The sequence below is a fragment of the Heterodontus francisci genome, chromosome 16 (genome assembly GCF_036365525.1).
Source record: "Heterodontus francisci isolate sHetFra1 chromosome 16, sHetFra1.hap1, whole genome shotgun sequence".
Lineage (NCBI taxonomy): Eukaryota > Metazoa > Chordata > Chondrichthyes > Heterodontiformes > Heterodontidae > Heterodontus > Heterodontus francisci.
This window is the reverse complement of record NC_090386.1, coordinates 56,664,143-56,681,667: the sequence shown is the minus strand read 5'-3', so window position 1 is coordinate 56,681,667 and position 17,525 is coordinate 56,664,143.

The following is a 17,525-nucleotide window of genomic DNA, read 5'->3' as shown; positions in this document are numbered from 1 at the left end:
AGTGGCCCGCAAACCTTCAGGAATGGATGCTGCATGACTAGGGCTACCCACTAAAAATATTGCTACTCATGCTGATGAGGAACACACACATGGATGCAGAGTAGAGGTACAACACATGCCACAAGGCCGATATCTTTAAATATTTAAACTAAATTGAAGGGTTTGAAACCCTTTAAAAATGGCATCGGTGTCTGCGCAATGGTACGTTGTCGGGAACAGACTGCCCACCCCCTTCACATCATCGGTGGGGGCAGGGGTGGTGGGGTGGTGTCTGCTCCAGCCATTTAAATGAACTGAATATCAAGGTCACTGGCAAGCATTTAAAATCCAGCCCTGTGTGTTTTTCAATCACAGAAGAGGAGGTCATTATAGCTGGGGCTCCCCCTTAGTTTTCAGATGGTGCTCAGCAAGTGCTGTTGGAGCAGGTCAGCAGCAGGAAGGAGACCTTTTTCCCAGGTGCCCAGACAAATTGCACAACAGCAGTAATTACAGCAGCACACACTACTGCACCTCTTGTGACTTCCACTTGTTTATGGAGAACCTGCTACCACCCTAACAATTACATTCACCTCTTCGTCACATCTGTTGTCTTTTACTTCAGCAAGCACACAATGCTAGGTAGTCTGGCATATCTTCACAACCCTGCCACAGGCCATGTACTAACCCACAACCACGCTTTGTGGGGGACAATTTGGCATGAAAGTACTGGGAGAGTGAGAAGCATCATCGGAGCAGTCTCAAGAATTTAAACAGGAGTGCGGCAGAGCAGCGAAAGAGAGAGGTGAATGGCAGAGAGACAAGGAGGTGTGGCAGGCGTAAGTTTACGGTAAATATCTAAATTAACCAACTGTTATGATCAGCTGAGGAGAGGTTGAAGGGCTCTCCTCTTTTCCCTCTCCTTGTTTGACCAAAACAGGTTTATTTCTTTGTAAAGTGGACATACTTGCCAATTCAGTGAGTGTTTAACTGTTTACACACCATGTTCATGAGAAGAGCAATTGGACAGGTTTTCTTGAATTTAACAAAGAAAGCGGTTAGCTTTATTGTGCTTAAACTGATCTATGTAAAACAATAAAATATGATCCGACTTTCACACATGCACCCAAATAGGTTACAGAGTGGGGAAGGATAGGTTGGTTGAATTAGAGTCCAGAGAAATAAAATGGGTATACAGTCTGTGGAGGGTGGTGACTCAGCTGGCTCCAGTCTGAATTTGGTGGTCATGTGACTTTTCTTTGGTAATCCAAAGACTTCTGGTTTGACGATGTGGATGGCTGATTTGATGATTCTTCGGCTTCCAGGTTGAAGATGTGGATGGATGGCTGATTCGGCGGTTCTCCGGGAGGAGGCAATGCGGCTGCTTTCCTTTTGTGGTGGGGTGGTGGCGGGGGGAGGGGGGGGAGTGTCTCTGTCTGTTCTTTCCAGAACCTTCTCAAAACTCATTATCTCCACCCTCATGCTTAAGTAACTAAGCACAATGAACATCGATCGGTGAACGGACTAACAATCAAACACAGATCAAATAAACCACTGAACACTACAGTCTGCAGCAGGGTATATACCTCGGTGGTTACGGTCAGCAGACAGAATTCAAAGCTCACAAGGTTTGAGTGGTTCGTCTCCACCAGTTTAATATTCATGTTTCCAGACGGTGGATTAAAAAATCATCATTCAACATAACACATTTTTGTGACCCTAACCCATAATGTAAACTAGATTAAAGAAACTATCAGGTGAGGATAACCAGATCTGCAGTAAGTGTCTGTGTCAGGAACTTCATCTCAGAGTTGTTGAACTGGAGTCCAAGGCGCAGACATTGTGGAGCATCAGGGAGAGGGAGTGTTACCTGGACACCTTGATCCAGGAGGCGGTCACACCAGATATGAGGATTCTAGGTCCCGTGTTGGAGAAGTCTTGGCCTTTGTGCTTATCGAATAGGTACATGGTTCCTGGTGCCTGAGGAAAAAAGTCTGCAGGGTGAATGAGCAAATTTATCATGGCACCATGGTACAGGAGCCCATTCAAGTTGTGGGGGGCAGGGGGAGTGGTGAAAATTAATGTGGTAGTGATATGGGACAGTATAATCAGGAGGATAGATACTGCTCTTTGCAGCCAGTACTGGGAGTTTTGAAGGCTGTGTTACCTGATAGTGCCAGGGTTCAGACATCTCCTTGCAGCTGGAGAAGAACTTGGAGTGTGGTTGGGGGAGGAGAATACAGTTGTTGTGGTCCATGACGGAACCAACACCATTGGTAGAACTAGGAATGATGTTCTGCTGAGAGAGCTTGAGAAGTTAGAGTCAAAATTAAAATGCAGAACTTTGCAGGCAATGATCTCTGGATATTGCTGAAAAAAGAGACATGCTGTCGAAGCTTTTCGCCTTGAAATCATCATGACAGATGCAAAGATGCCAAATTTCAAAGGGAAAAACAATTATACTGCATGAGAAAAGGGTGGTGATTGGTTGGCAAGCTGACTCTGGTCGAGGTGTAGCCATGGAGAATGCACCAGGGAACCATTGTCTCCCATGCTTTATTTAATAAATGTTCCTTTTGCCTGCAGAGGACAGATCCCTGTGTATCAATATATGTAGCTTCTAGCAAATGTCAGTAATCTTAAATTGGTTGTTCGTGTAATTCTTAGCACACTCAGGTTTGTTCAGCAAGTGCTGTCCAATCGTGGAATCACATCTAATGTTAGACATTGTGTTCTGAGTTTTGCAAGTATGGGCTGGTTGAGTACGGTCAGTACTCTGACTATTGTGAACAGCTGAAGGGACTTGCTGTTTGATATGATCCGCCAGTCGTTGAGATGTATAGCCTACATACCTGGCATTGTACCGGCAGGGGAATTCATATACCACATTACTCATTTATGTGGTAGGCAGATTGTCTTTTTGGCTTGACAGCAGCATCCTATTAGTGCAAAATACATATGTTCTCTGCAGGCAAAAGGAATGTATCCAGGCATTGTTCATTTTTTGAATTAAACAAGGTGTGGTGGACAATAGTTCCCTGGTGCACTCTTCATGGCAATGCCTTGCCCAATCAGACCTGATTTGCCAACCAATCACCACCCTTTTCTCGTGCAGTATAAATTGTTGCTCCCTTTGAAATTTGGCATTCTTGCATGAGTGCAAGATGAAAAGCACTGACAGCATGTCTCTTTTTTCAGCAATATTCATATCTCTGGATAGTTACCAGAGTTGTGTGCAAATTAGTATAGGGACAAACAGATTAGGAGTTTAAATGTGTGATTGAAAGAGTGGTGTGGGAGGCATGGGACTCAGGTACCAGTACTGGGGAAAGAGGGAGTTATTCCTTTGGGACTGGTTCCACTTAAGCTGTGCAGAGATCAGCATCTTGTAGATAGGGCTTAAAACTAATGAAGGTGGGAGGATTCAGGAAAGGGTAAATTCAAAAGCAATAATAGAAATGTCAAGGCTGCCAAGAAAGTTAAGGAGGCCCAAAAGAAGAAAAGAAGAAGAGAAGAAAGAAAAGAAGAGTAGTAACTTGGCTAAAAATGAGCAGAGTGCTTCAGGAGGGGTCAGAGAGCCTAACAAGGATAATGGGGCATTAAAGACTAGGGTAGCAGCAGGGAAAAATAGAAAAAAAGCTAAATACTAAATGTGAAGCATTCCCAACACAACAGATGAATAATTAGCGCAGATAGAAATTAATGGGTTGATCTAATAACCATTACAGAGATATGGTTGTGGTTTGACCAACGTGGGAACTAAATCTTCCAAGATACTTAATTTTTAGAAGAGATAAGCAAGATAAGGGGCGGCACAGTGGCGCAGTGGTTAGCACCGCAGCCTCACAGCTCCAGCGACCCGGGTTCAATTCTGGGTACTGCCTGTGTGGAGTTTGCAAGTTCTCCCTGTGTCTGCGTGGGTATCCTCTGGGTGCTCCAGTTTCCTCCCACAGCCAAAAGACTTGCAGGTTGATAGGTAAATTGGCCATTATAAATTGCCCCTAGTATAGGTAGGTGATAGGGGAATATAGGGACAGGTGAGGATGTGGTAGGAATATGGGATTAGTGTAGGATTAGTATAAATGGGTGGTTAATGGTCGGCACAGACTCGGTGGGCCGAAGGGCCTGTTTCAGTGCTGTATCTCTAAATCTAAAGATGGAAAAGGAGGAGGTGTTGCCCTCATAATAAAAGATAGGATAAAGACAGTGGAGAGAAAGGATCTTATCTGAGAAAATTATGATGTAGAATCAGCTTGGGTGGAGCTAAGAAACAACAAGGGACAGAAAACAATAGTGTGAGTAGTTTATAGGCTCCATAACAGTCGTTGTAGTGTTGGGTAGAAGGCACTATCATTCCAGAAGTAGTAGGAAACCAAGGTCTAGTGAAAATGAGGAACTAATATTAATATTAGTAGAGAAATAATATTGGTGAAATTAATGGGATTAAAAGTTGACAAGTTCCATGAATCTGATTATCTATATCCTAGGGTTTAAAAGAGGTGGCAACAAAGAAAGTGGATGCATTGGTTTTGATCTTCCAGAATTTCTTAGATTCTAGAAAGGTCCCCGTGGATATGGAAGTTCGCAATGTAACCTTACTATTCAAGACAGGAGGAAAAGAGAAAACAGCGTGTTACAGGCCAGTTAACCTGACATCAGTAGTAGCGAAAATGTTAGAATCTATTATTAGGAATATCAGTACAGGGTACTTAGAAAATTGTACTTCGATTGGGCAGCATCAGCATGGATTTATGAACGGAAAATCGTATTTGATGAATCTGTTAGTGTTTTTTGATATTGTAACTAGCAGGGTGAATAAGGGTAACCAGTGGATGTCGTGTATTTAGATTTTCAGAAAGCATTAGATAAGGTGCCACGTAAGAGGTTATTACACATAGTTAGGGGTCATGGGATTGGGCACTAGATTAGCATGGATTCAGGATTGGTTAATGGACAGAAAACAGTGAGTAGGTGTTAATGGATCGTTTTCGGATTGACAGGCTGTTACTAATGGGGTACCGCAAGGATCAATGCTTGGGCCTCAGCTATTTACAATCTGGGCTGAATTTTACCAACCATCCAACGTCAGACGTTATGGCGGGGGATGGGGCCCGTAAAATTCTTCCGGGAGAGGCTCGTCATGATCCTTGACACTGAGAAGGCCCTGTCGCATTTTACTGGTGGCTGGGAGGCCTCAGTGCAGCTCCCCCGCCGCTCAGCAGAGGGGCCTTCATTTTAATATTGAAATTCGTTACAACACATGCAAATAAACTTACCTTGTCCCAACCGCCGACCCACGCTGATATTCCGGCCGGAGTTCGGCAGAGGGGATGGTGGGAAGGGGTTGAAAACAAAGGTAACAATGTTCGGGGGGCAAAGTTAGTGATTAAGAAGAAAAGGTTTTCCGGTGTGTAAAACACATTAAATGGCCACTGGGGTGTAGGAGAGGTGCCACAATCTGTTGTTAAAGTTTTAAATTTTAATTTTCCCATAATGTGACTTTAAAAATTTAAATTACCAGTAAGGGTTCGACGCCCTTTAACAATGGTGCTGGCGCCTGCGCAGTGGTGCCGGATGCCATTGCCGGGGCTGAAATGGCCACCCACTCTACATCATTGGGGGCGGCCGTTTCATCCCTCCATTTAAATGAGGCACCGCACAAAATATCGCGGCAGCTCAGTGGCGCACAAGTCGCGCATGCGCCACGCCTTCCAAGAATGGCGGTGAGTTTATATAATTCTGCCCAGGATTCAGGATTGGTTAATGGACAGAAAACAGAGAGTAGGAGTGAATAGATCATTTTCGGGTTGACAGGCTGTTACAAATGGGGTACCGCAAGGATCGGTGCTTGGGCCTCAGCTATTTACAATCTGTATCAATGAATTAAATGAGGGGACCGAGTGTAATACATCCAAATTTGCCAATGATACAAAGTTAGGTCGGAAACTGTCGGAAAGCTGTGAACAGGATGCAAAGAGATTGCAAACGGATTTAGATGGGTTAAGTGAGTGGGCAAGAATGTGACAGATGGAATATAATGTGGAGAAATGTGAAGTTATCCACTTTGGTCGGGAAAATAGAAAAGCAGATTATTTGAACTGATGAAAGACTAGGAAATGTTTGTAATCAGATCGTTCTAGGTGGCCTTGCACACAAATCACAGAAAGTTTACATGCAGGTACAGCAGCTAACTAGGCAAAAAAAACGTTAGTCTTTATTGCAAAGGGATTGGAGTATAAGAATAAAGAAGTCTTACTGTGATGTAGAGGGTCTTTGTGGGACCAAACCTGGGGTGCTCTGCACAGTTTTGGTCTCCTTATCTAAGGAAGGATATAATTGTTTAGAAGCAGTCTAACCAAGGTTCACAGGACTGATTCCTGGGATAAGGAGACTATCTTATAAGGAGGGATTGAATAGACTAGGCCTATACTCCCTAGAGTTTAGAAGAGGGAGAGGTGACCTCAGTGAAACATAAAATTCTTAAGGGGCTTGACATGGTAGGTGCTGGAAGGATGTTTCTTCAGGCTGGGTGCCTAGAACTAGGGGTCACGGTCTCAGAATAAGAGGTTAGCCATTTAAGACTGAGATGAGGAGAATTTCTTCACAAAAAAGGTGGTAAACCCTTAGAATTCTTTACCTCAGAGAGCTGTGAATGCTCAGTCGTTGAGTATATTCAAAGATGAGATCAAGTGAATCAAAGGTTATGGGAATTGGGCGGGAAAGTGGAGTTGAGTTTAGCCATGATAATTTTTAATGGCGGCGCAGGCTTGAAGAGCATTCCTGCTCCTATTTCTTACTTTCCATGTTCTTATAGTGTCGAATACTGGTGCAGCATTTCTGCAGAATTATAGCCAATTATGTGTGTGGGATATGTGAGATTTCTACATTATTAATTGAAACCTTCAGGTTTTGAGCTTTCAAATAATAAAAATAAAATACAAAATCTGCCTCACTGTGTAGTAATTATGTTTAATGACATCTCTGTTCATTTCACAATGCTGCGTTGTATGAAGAAAAACTATTACAAGTTCTCTGAGGGAGTTACATGTGCTGTGGATAAAGGGGAACCGGTGGATGTATTGTACTCAGATTTCCAGAAGGCATTTTATAAGGTGCCACATCAAAGATTATTGGAGAAAATAAAAGCTCATGGTGTAGGGGGTAACATATTGGCAGGGATAGAAGATTAGCTCACTAACAGGAAACAGAGAGTAGGCATAAATGGGTCATTTTCTGGTTGGCAAGATGTAACGAGTGGTGTGCCACTGGAATCAGTGCTGGGACCTGAACTTTTTACAATTTATATAAATGACTTTGATGAAGGGACCGAAGGTATGGTTGCTAAATTTGTCGATGACCCAAAAATAGGTAGGAAAGTAACTTGTGAAAAGGACGTAAGAGGGCTACAAAGGGATATAGATATATATGTGAGTGGGCAAAGACCTGGCAAATGGAGTATAATGTAGGAAAGTGTGAAATTGTCCACTTTGGCAGGAAAAATAAAAAAGATGCATATTATCGAAATAGTGAGAGATTGCAAAGCTCTGAGATGCAGAGAGATCTGGGTGTCCTAGTGCATGAATCGCAAAAGGTTAGTATGCAGGTACAGCACGTAATTAGGAAATCTAATAGAATGTTATCATTTATCGTGAGGGAATTGAATACAAAAGTAGGGAGGTTGTGCTTCTGCTATACAGGGCATTGGTGAGACCACATCTGGAGTACTGTAGATAGTACTGGTCTCCTTATTTAAGGAAGGATGTAAATGCGTTGGAGGCAGTACAGAGAAGGTTTACTAGACTAATACCTGGAATGGGTGGGCTGTCTTACGAGGAAAGATTGGAAAGGCACAGCTTGTATCCGCTGGAATTTAGAAGAGTAAGATCCTGAGGGGTCTTGACAGGGTGGATGTGGAAAGGATGCTTCCCCTTGTGGGAGAATCTGGAACGAGGGGTCACTGTTTAAAAATAAGGAGTCGCCCATTTAAGACAGAGATGAGGAGAAATCTTTTCTCTCAGAGTTTCATGAGTCTTTGGAATTATTTTCCTCGAAAGGCAGTGGAAGCAGAGTCTTTGGATATTTTTAAGGCAGAGGTAGATAGATTCTTGATAAGCAAGGAGGTGGAAGGTTATCGAGGGTAGGTGGAAATGTGGAGTAATCAGTTCAGCCATGAACTTATTGAATGGCGGAGCAGGCTCGAAGGGCCGAGTGGTCTACTCCTGCTCCTAATTCATATGTTCATATGTTTGTGTGTATCAATTGTTAACCAATGGAAGGTGGCAATGCTTTTTTAATTTCATTAAATTGCTACATAAATAACCAAAAACATGAAAGTAATCATGCTTTTTCTAAAAGGAAAACAGACACTTGGTTTTGTTGCCCTGATTCTAATCATAGAGCACAGTTACTCTCAGAACAGCAGAAATATAATGATAAACCCAATATAACAGTGTTACACTACACATGAACAACTTACTTTTCTCCACCTAACCACTAGCATTATACTTGAAAAGACAAATCAAGCTGGACCCTACATGTTTGGGATTTGGCACAATTCCGCCCATTTTGGAGTTAGAATTCAGTTCAGCTATCACAACCTCCTTTAGTTTCACTCCTTCCCAATTTGATTCTCTTGTTTCTGCAGGGTTAAACTACCAACTAAGAGAATGAGGGGTAGAAAGTCATCTTGTGTACTGCGACAATGTGGTCAGCATCACATCAGCCACCTGTTGACTTCAATGGAGCTGAATACCTGATGGAGTATTTAACAGATGGCCAAAGCAATTCTGCCTGTTCTGTGCTACCTTCAAAGGTGAATTTCTACCCTTGAGCATTTGATTTACTTCAAGATGTCTACCTCTGAATTTTTATGTGTTTGTCAGTAGAAAAGGTGCACAATTGATATGGCTTTATTTGTCTTCAAATACTTCCCTTCTCTTCTGTGGGCAGCATTTTAATCTTGCTAAGGCAGCCCCTGCTCAAACACATTTAACCATAACCTGATTGCCTACTTACACCTCCGTAACATCACCTATCTCCACCCTTGCATCAGCTTATGTGCTGCTGTAACCCTCATCCATGCCTTTGTTATCTCTAGACTTGACTGTTCCAATGCTCTCCTGGCCAGTCTCCCATCTTGCACCTTCCGTAAACTTGAGCTCATCCAAAACTCTGCTATCCATATCCTAACTTGCACCAAGTCCTGTTCACCCATCATCCTGTGCTTGCTGACATACATTGACCTCTGGTCTGGCAACACATCACCTCGGTTTTCAAATTCTCCTTTTTGTTCTCAATTCCTCCCACCCCTCTTCGGATTTGTAGCCACCTCCAGCCTAAAAACCGATTAGATTTCTGTACTTGTCCAATTCTGGCCTCTTATGCATCCCCGATTTTTCCTGCTTCACTATTGGCAGACATGCCTTCAGCTGCGTAGATCCTAAGCTCTGGAGTTCCCTTCCTAAACTTCTTCACCTCTCTCTCCTTTAAGATGTTCCTGAAAACCTACCTCTTTGGCCGTGCTTTTGGTCATCTGACCTAATATCTCCTTATGTAGTTCGGTGTCAAATATTGTTTGATAACACCTCTGGGAAGTGCTTTGGGACGTCTTACTATGTTAACGGCACAGTAGAAATGCAAGTTGTTGTTGGTCTGTCTGTGGTTAGAGATTATTTGTATTTTTAACAGCTTCCTAGGGTTTGGAAACATGGGTGAACAGTAAACATCATCATCTTTGAAATATTTTGTTGCCAATCAGCCTATAATAGCAAAAGTAACATAGAAGTAAATGCTCCAAGATGTCACAGAACCACAGAATTGTTGCAGCACAGAAGTGGACCATTCAGGCCCTCGTGTCTGTGCTGGCTCTCCGAAACAACAGTTGGCCTAGTACCACTCCCCTACCTTCTCCCCGTAGCCCTGGACATTCTTCCTTTTCAGAGAACACTCCAATTCCCTCTTGAATGAAAACAAGAAATGCTGGAAATACTCAGCAGGTCTGGCAGCATCTGTGGAGAGAGAAGCAGAGTTAATGTTTCGGGTCAGTGACCCTTCTTCGGAACTTCCCTCTTGAATGCCTCAATTGAACCTGCATCTACCACACTCTCAGGTAGTGTATTCCAAATCCTAACCACGTGCTGTATGAATAAGTTTATCTATATGTTGCCATTGCTTCGTTTGCCTATTACCTTAAATCTGTGCCTTCGTGTTCTCGAACCTTCCAGCAATGGAAACAGTTTTCCCTATTTACCCTATCCAGACCCCTCATGATTTTGAATACCTCTATCAAATTTCCTCTCAAATTTTTCTTCTCCAAAGAAAACAGTCCTAACTTCTCCAATCTGTAACTGATGTTTGTCATCCCAGGAACCATCCTCGTGAATCTTTTCTGCACTCTCTCCAATGCCTTCACATCTTTCCTAAGGTGTGGTGTCCAGAACTGGACACAGTACTCCAGTTGAGGCTGAACCTTTGTTCTATACAAGTTTAACATAACTTTCTTGCCTTTGTACTCTATGCTCCTATTAATGAAGCTGAGGATGCTTTATGCTCTATGAACCGTGCTGTCAACCGGCCCTGCCACCTTCAATAACTTATGCACATATACACCCAGGTCCCTCTGCTCCTGCACCCCCTTCAGAATTGCACCCTTTATTTTATATTGCTTCTCCTCATTCTTCCTACCAAAATGAGAATCACTTCACACTTCTCTACATTAAGTTTCATCTGCCACTTGTCCGTCCATTCCACCAACCTGTCTATGTCCTTTTGAAGTTCTACACTATCCTTTTCACAGTTCACAATGTTTCCAAGATTCAGAAGATGTTTCAGAAGATTATACAAATGAAAACAAGCAACATTTAAATCCAGAAAAACAGCTTCCTGCAGCTCTGCGTGCTTTCAAGCTAAGTTTTGTATGTGACTGATTTTGAGGGTTTTCTCATCAAGGTGGAAAAACACTGTGGTGGAGAAACAAATGAAACCTATGAGTGCTTTATTTTTAACCATCCGGATCAAGAATGTGATGAAATAATAGAATTACATACAGTAGGCATCCACATCCTAGCTAGAATCTTGTACCTATGGGGCTAGAGAGAAATGTTTAATCAGAGACAGTATAGTTATCGGAATGCAGAGCAGTGATGCAAAGAAGAGACTTTTACAAGAATCTAAACTGACATTGAAAGCTTCTAACAACATATGTAAAGCCAGTGAATTGACAGAGAAACAGATGAAAGCAATAAATATCTTCGAAAAACTGCAATTTTTAGTAAGGATAAAAGAGAAACTGACTCTAGGTGTAAACCTAATAAGTGTTTGAAAGCTCCTCAGAATGGGTATACTGTTAAAAATGTCATCAGAAAAAGGAAAACCTGTCTTCTTTGGTCATAAAAGTGTAGAGAACAGAATAATTTCTCAACCAAGTGTCTAAATTTAATAAACCAGAATAACAGTTGTATATTAAGAATGAAACTATTGGTGATTTATGCACATATTATTGTTTGAGGTTGATGGATCTGTAAAAAACACAATGCATTAACAAATGATGAGGAAAGCAATTCCATTTTCGTTGGGAGTGCATATTGCGGTTGCATGTTCTCAACCTATGATTTTCTGCTGGAGCAGAATAGTTACTCCTGCATGCCAAAATGCTCATAGATAATAAAAAAAATCATATTTTAGCTAGAAAATGGGATTAGAATCAATGTTTTACCTGTTAATGAATATTAAAGGATGCTTGATAATCCAAGTGACAGAGAAATTTAGGACCCTAATCCTTTACTGCTCTTTTTCCAGCAAAGATATTGGATAAAGAAGAACCAGTGTTTAAAAACATTAAGAAATACACAGCTGAATTTCAAATAGTGACAAGTGTATTCAGATCTGTTCTGGGTGTTGGAATTATTCAACATATGCAACTTGTCATTATAAATCATAATGTGCTAACCATGGATGGTTGATCAAAACTTACAAAAACAAGCTGTAGTGGCTAAGTATTGGGAATATCTTCACATGAGATCAATAGTTAGCAAACAGTCTGTACCTTCAAGTTGGTGCCAAGGTCACGCATACACAGTTGGCAACCAGGAAACCACTTCCTTTTGTGAAAGAATTTATGAAGAAACATATTAACAAGCTTGCTGATTTGAAAGTGTTTCTACCCGTCAAGGTACTGTCAGGACCCAACAATTTTTTCACAACAGTTGTTGGGTAAACAGGTCTTTAATTTCCTATTTTTCTCTCTTTTCTTAAATAATCAAGTTACACTTGCAGTTTCCCAATCTAAGGAAACAATTCCTGAATTGGGAGAGATTTGGAAGATTATGGCTAATGCATCTGCAATTCCCTCACCTTCTTCCTATAAAATCCTGCAGTGGAAACCAAGAGGTCCTGGGGATTTGATAGCCTTTAGTTCCATTGTTTATCTAATACTGCTTTCTTTTTTATGTTAACTTTAGCACATTCCAGTTCTTAATTTATTATTAATGTCCGTGGAATGTCAAGCGTATTATCCCCTATGAAGAGCAGTGTTATCTACTATGAAGACTGATACAAAGTAATTATGCAACGTCTGCCATTTCCTCATTTTCATTTGCAATATTATCCAGATTTGTTTTTAAAGGGTCCACATTATCCTGACTATACTTTTTCTTTGAATATAATTATAAAAACTTTTTGTGCTAATCTTGATATCCCTCATAATTTTCTTTTCAAACTTCTTCTTGCAGGTCTTTACAATCTTTTCTGACTTCCTTTTTTGTTCTTTATATCTCTCCCAGCCCCCTGGATCTACACTATTCTTTGCACCTTTGTATGCTCTTTCCTTTAGTTTTATGTTACCTCTAGCCTTTTTTGTTGACCGTGGTTTCTTCATTCGGTTAGTAGAGCTTTTGCCCCTTAAGGGTATATAGCGGTCATGTATTAAGCTAATTTACTTTTCGAACATTTCCTATTGTTCATCTATAGTTTTACCTAACAGTTTCATCTAGTTTGCTGTTGCCAGTCTCTGCCTCATCTCATTAAAGTTAGCCTTACCAAAATCTAGAATCATAGTAACTCTTATATTTCTCCTTTTCAAACCTAATATTGAAATGAATCATATTATGATCACTATTTGATAAACATGCCCTTATTATTAGCTAAGTCTGGCTAATTACTCATAACTAAATCTAGCCAGCCCTCGATTCATGAGCATATTGCTCCAGAAAACTATCTTGAATGTGCTGAAGAAATTCACTACCTTTCTATTTTGAGCTAATCTGCTTTTCTCAATCTTTATGAAAATTAAAGGTGCTCATTGAAACAACTCTGCTTGTGCTAGAAGCCTCACCAATCTCTGAACTAAAACATTGGGCTGAATTTTAATTCAGGCGAAGGGGGTCCCAGTGGTGGGCCAGAAGGTGGGGGAGGCCCCGCCTCGGGTCTCTGTCGGACCCCCATTGCAATTCCATGGCAAGTAGGCAATTGGGTCGCTGTCCCTTTAAGTGATGGGCTCCCGCCTCCAAGAACTGCCGGTCAACCGACGTCCGGCAGCTCTGTAGTACTGCCAGTGCCACTGGGAGCGGTGGCCATTGCTGGTACTGCAAGAGGCCCTGCAGCATCGAGAAGAGTGATGAAGACCCTGGGGCAGGTGAGTGGGGTTGGGCTCGCCAGGACCAATCAGGCAGGCTCCGACGACAGAGTGGGAGGGTGATATTAGTGAAGCTGGGGGAGGTCTTCCCAGCAGGGGGGCGGGGCGTCAGTGGGGGGTGGGGGGGTGGCCATTGTCACCAGGTGGACCTCCGGGGGGCCCTGGATTGCCCTCAAAGGAGGGATCCCCTGATCCCACTAGGAGATCACAAAGTTCTACTTCGAGGTGTCTCCCCGCAGTGGCTCGCCCCTACACCTTCAATTAAATGAAAGTGCTGGTGGGAAGAGGCCCTTAAGTGTCCGTTAATTGGCTACTCAAGGCCTACAATTGACCTGGGCTGAGAAGGCCATCCTCGGCCTTCCCTGCTGTGGACTAAATTGGAAAGCATTGGGAAGGCGATGGGTGTTCTGCCCCGCCTTCCCCTGCAATTATATGGGCTCCCGCTGCTTCCGTCCCATCACTAGGGGGCACATAAAATTCAGGCTTTCTTTTTATTCATTCTCGGGATGTGAGCTGGCGAGGCCAGCACTTATTGCCCATCCCTAATTGCCCCTGAGATGGGCACCCTGAGGTGGTGAGCCACTTTCTTGAACCTCTGCAGTCCATGTGGTGTTGGTGCATCCACAGTGCTTTTAGCATGGGTATTCAGGATTTTGACTCAGCGACAGTGAAGGAACAGCGATATATTTTCAAGTCAGGATGGTGTGTGACTTGGTGCGGAACATGCATGTGGTTGTGTTCCCTGCCTCTATACTTGCTTTAAACCTGTTACATTTCTAACTTCTTCCAGTTCTGATGAAAAATCATTGACCTGAAATGTTAATTCTGTTTCTGTCTGCACAGCTTCAGCCAGACCTGTTGGGTATTTACACCATTTTCTGTTTTTATTCCAGATTTCAAGCATCCGCAGTATTTTTCTTTTGTATATAGTTACCCATGCATTGACAGCAACTGCATGACATTCAATGCATTTCAACAAAGAGGCAGACAGCAAAATGTTGGCTGAACAAGCGGCGGCGGGCGAAAAAAATGGCCGCCCACATAGGCAGGCCACACGCCACCATACTGCTGTGATCTACTATGCGGCGGCTCAAGATAATATGCCGGTCAGGCTGCCCCACCCCCCCCCATCAGGTGGTGGGGACGGACTCTGCGACACCGGCAACCTGTGTGCAGGTGCTGCCGCCATTTTTAAAGGGCAGCCAGACCTGACACTAAGTTTAAATATTTAAAACCGCACCTTCTCAGTATACCACAATAGAAAATATCGCCCCTTCTCCCCACCCCCCATAACACTTACAAAAATAGTTGCCCTCTCTCCCCCACAAAGACCTACATACAAAACTTGACCTTTCCCTCATACAAACAGTTCAAAGTGTCAGAGGTCACCTCTTAGCCCCCTCCCCTACACTATTAATGCACATTTGACCCCGTAACCACCCGCCCCCCACCACCACACTGAAAATCCTAAGTAGCCCCCTTCCCCACCTCAGTGGCGCCAGCTTTCCCTGGATGGGAAAAAGCAGGTGCGTGATTGTCGGCTGCTGCTCGGAAGATCCCGGGCAGCAGGAAAGATCGCTTACAATTTTATTTAAATGTATTAATTTTTTTAATTTACATATTCTAAGTCGGGTCCCCTTGCCCAGTGGTGGGGGGCTACCACAGAGCCTCACTGCCACCAGGAAGATTGGGCCCACCACTCCCGGTGTCAGGCTCCATGGTGGGCTGCTGCCGTTACAATCTTCTGGCCCCCTGCCACGGATCCTGACATCGGGACCGCAACAAAATCTAGCATGTTGTCTTTGTGAAGCGGCACAACTTGGACATCAACTTTTGGATATTGGCAATTAACGATGTATCTGCTCCTTGCCTGAAATTGCTGCATGATTTATGTATAAGCAATGGTGAGTACCATTAGACGCACCAGTATTTTGACAGCAAAATGCAGCCAATTCACATGACAAATAATCTTTTGCCCGAACTAGTGAAAGCAAAGCTACCCACCCTTTTAGATGTAAAAAGTGGATTTTTGTATGTTATATTAGATAAATAGAAAACATGCTTCCTGTGAACTTTTCAATTTGTAAGGTGGTTGTGCATTCCATTTGGCTTCCTTCCAGCTGCTGAGAAATTTCAGAGAAGCTTCACAAGGCATTTGAAAATCTGGAAAGATTTATCATTTCGTCAAATGACATTTTAGTCCATGAGACAGATGAACAAGATCATGATCAAAAACTAGAAATTTTGATAAAGAAATGGCAATGTAAGGAATCAGAATGGTCAGGGAAAAAAGAAGTTCAAGGAATCAATCAATGATTCTCTGAAGACTCACTAAACCTAAATCCTGCTAAAGTTGAAGCAGGGTTCAAAATGCTTCCTACCATCAACAAAGTATCTAGAGAATTCTTGAAATGACTAATAATCTGCATCAATTTGCTCCAAAGTTTCAGAGTTAATTGCTACTGTTCCTGGAAGAAGTTGGTTTTACATGGGACTGTTGGCATGAAAGTGTTTCAATGAGGTCAAGGTGATCTTCTCTCAAGCACCAGTACTAAAATACTTTGATATCATCAAGGATATGGTTCTACGCTGTGATGTATTTGAAAGCACGTCTCATGCAAGAAGGTCAACATATCATGTATACATCAAGATCTTTAACTGAAAGCAGATTTTTAAAAAAGAACTTGACCATTGTTTTTGACTTGTAGATATTTGAGCTGTATATTTTTGGAAAAAAAAATTACTCTGGAAAACGATCACAAATCACTTGAAGTTATTTTGAAAGAGTTCAATTATTATGCTTAAATGGCTCCAGGAATGATTCTACATTTTCCAAATTATGAATTTGATGTTGGTTACAAAAGAGACTAGGAGATATTTCTTGCTGACACATTAAGCATAGCATACCTCCCTCACATGGCTAGAAAAACTGACAATTAAAAAGTTATATTAATTTACTCAAATACAGAAAAATAGACAGAAACTGAAACCATTAATGTGCTGCAATAAATATCCTTCTCTGAGGATAGAGTGACCAAGATTCAGCAAGCTACTGAAGTAAATGAAGATCTGAAATAGTTCAGAATGATAATCTGGAAAGGAAAGCATGATAGATGCAAAGAATCACCCCAGGTCATTGTGAATTTCAACAGTAGAGGTAAACTAAACATGCAGGATGAATTAAATTCAAGAGCAATCAAGTAATTATATAATCAGAAAAGATATGAAAAACAGATCTCTAAAACCACATTGGAATGTAAGGTTATCAAAGTGATTAACTGGCCTCTGATGAAGAAGGACATGGAACATAGATATTATGGTCTAATGTATGACAAAGGTACTCAGCAAACAGAGCCCTTATTAGTAACTATCTACCAGAATGACCCTGGGAAATAATGGTATAGGCTCCATCCATTGATACATGAAAATTGTCATGGGGGTCTACAACTAGCATAGGACCCAGATTTAAACATTTAATAATGCTCCCACCTGCTTCAGGCATGAGTGTTAGCCATCGATTTCCAGGTCCATTCAAATATCAAGTCAGGTGCGCTTGGGCACCAAATGGATGGGGTCTTTTTTCTCTCGCCAATTTTCAACTGCCTATCATCCTCTATACCTTGGAAAAGTCAAACAGACATAGCTCTACAATAAAGGTATCAAGGAATTTGATAAGCATACAGTAGGAGAAATAGTCAAGTACAACCAATGAGGAAAATGCACAGCACAAGTAGGTATCAGAATTTACAATGTGTTGAGACATGTTAAGTTATTCCACACTCAGTGTCCACACATGCACACACTGGACCTCTCTCTCCAGCAGCACCGCCTCACCTTATCTCAAAGCTGTTCGACTCCGCAGTTTCATTTCATCTTTCGTCTCATCCGACGCATGAACAAAAAACTTTTTTTCTTCCTT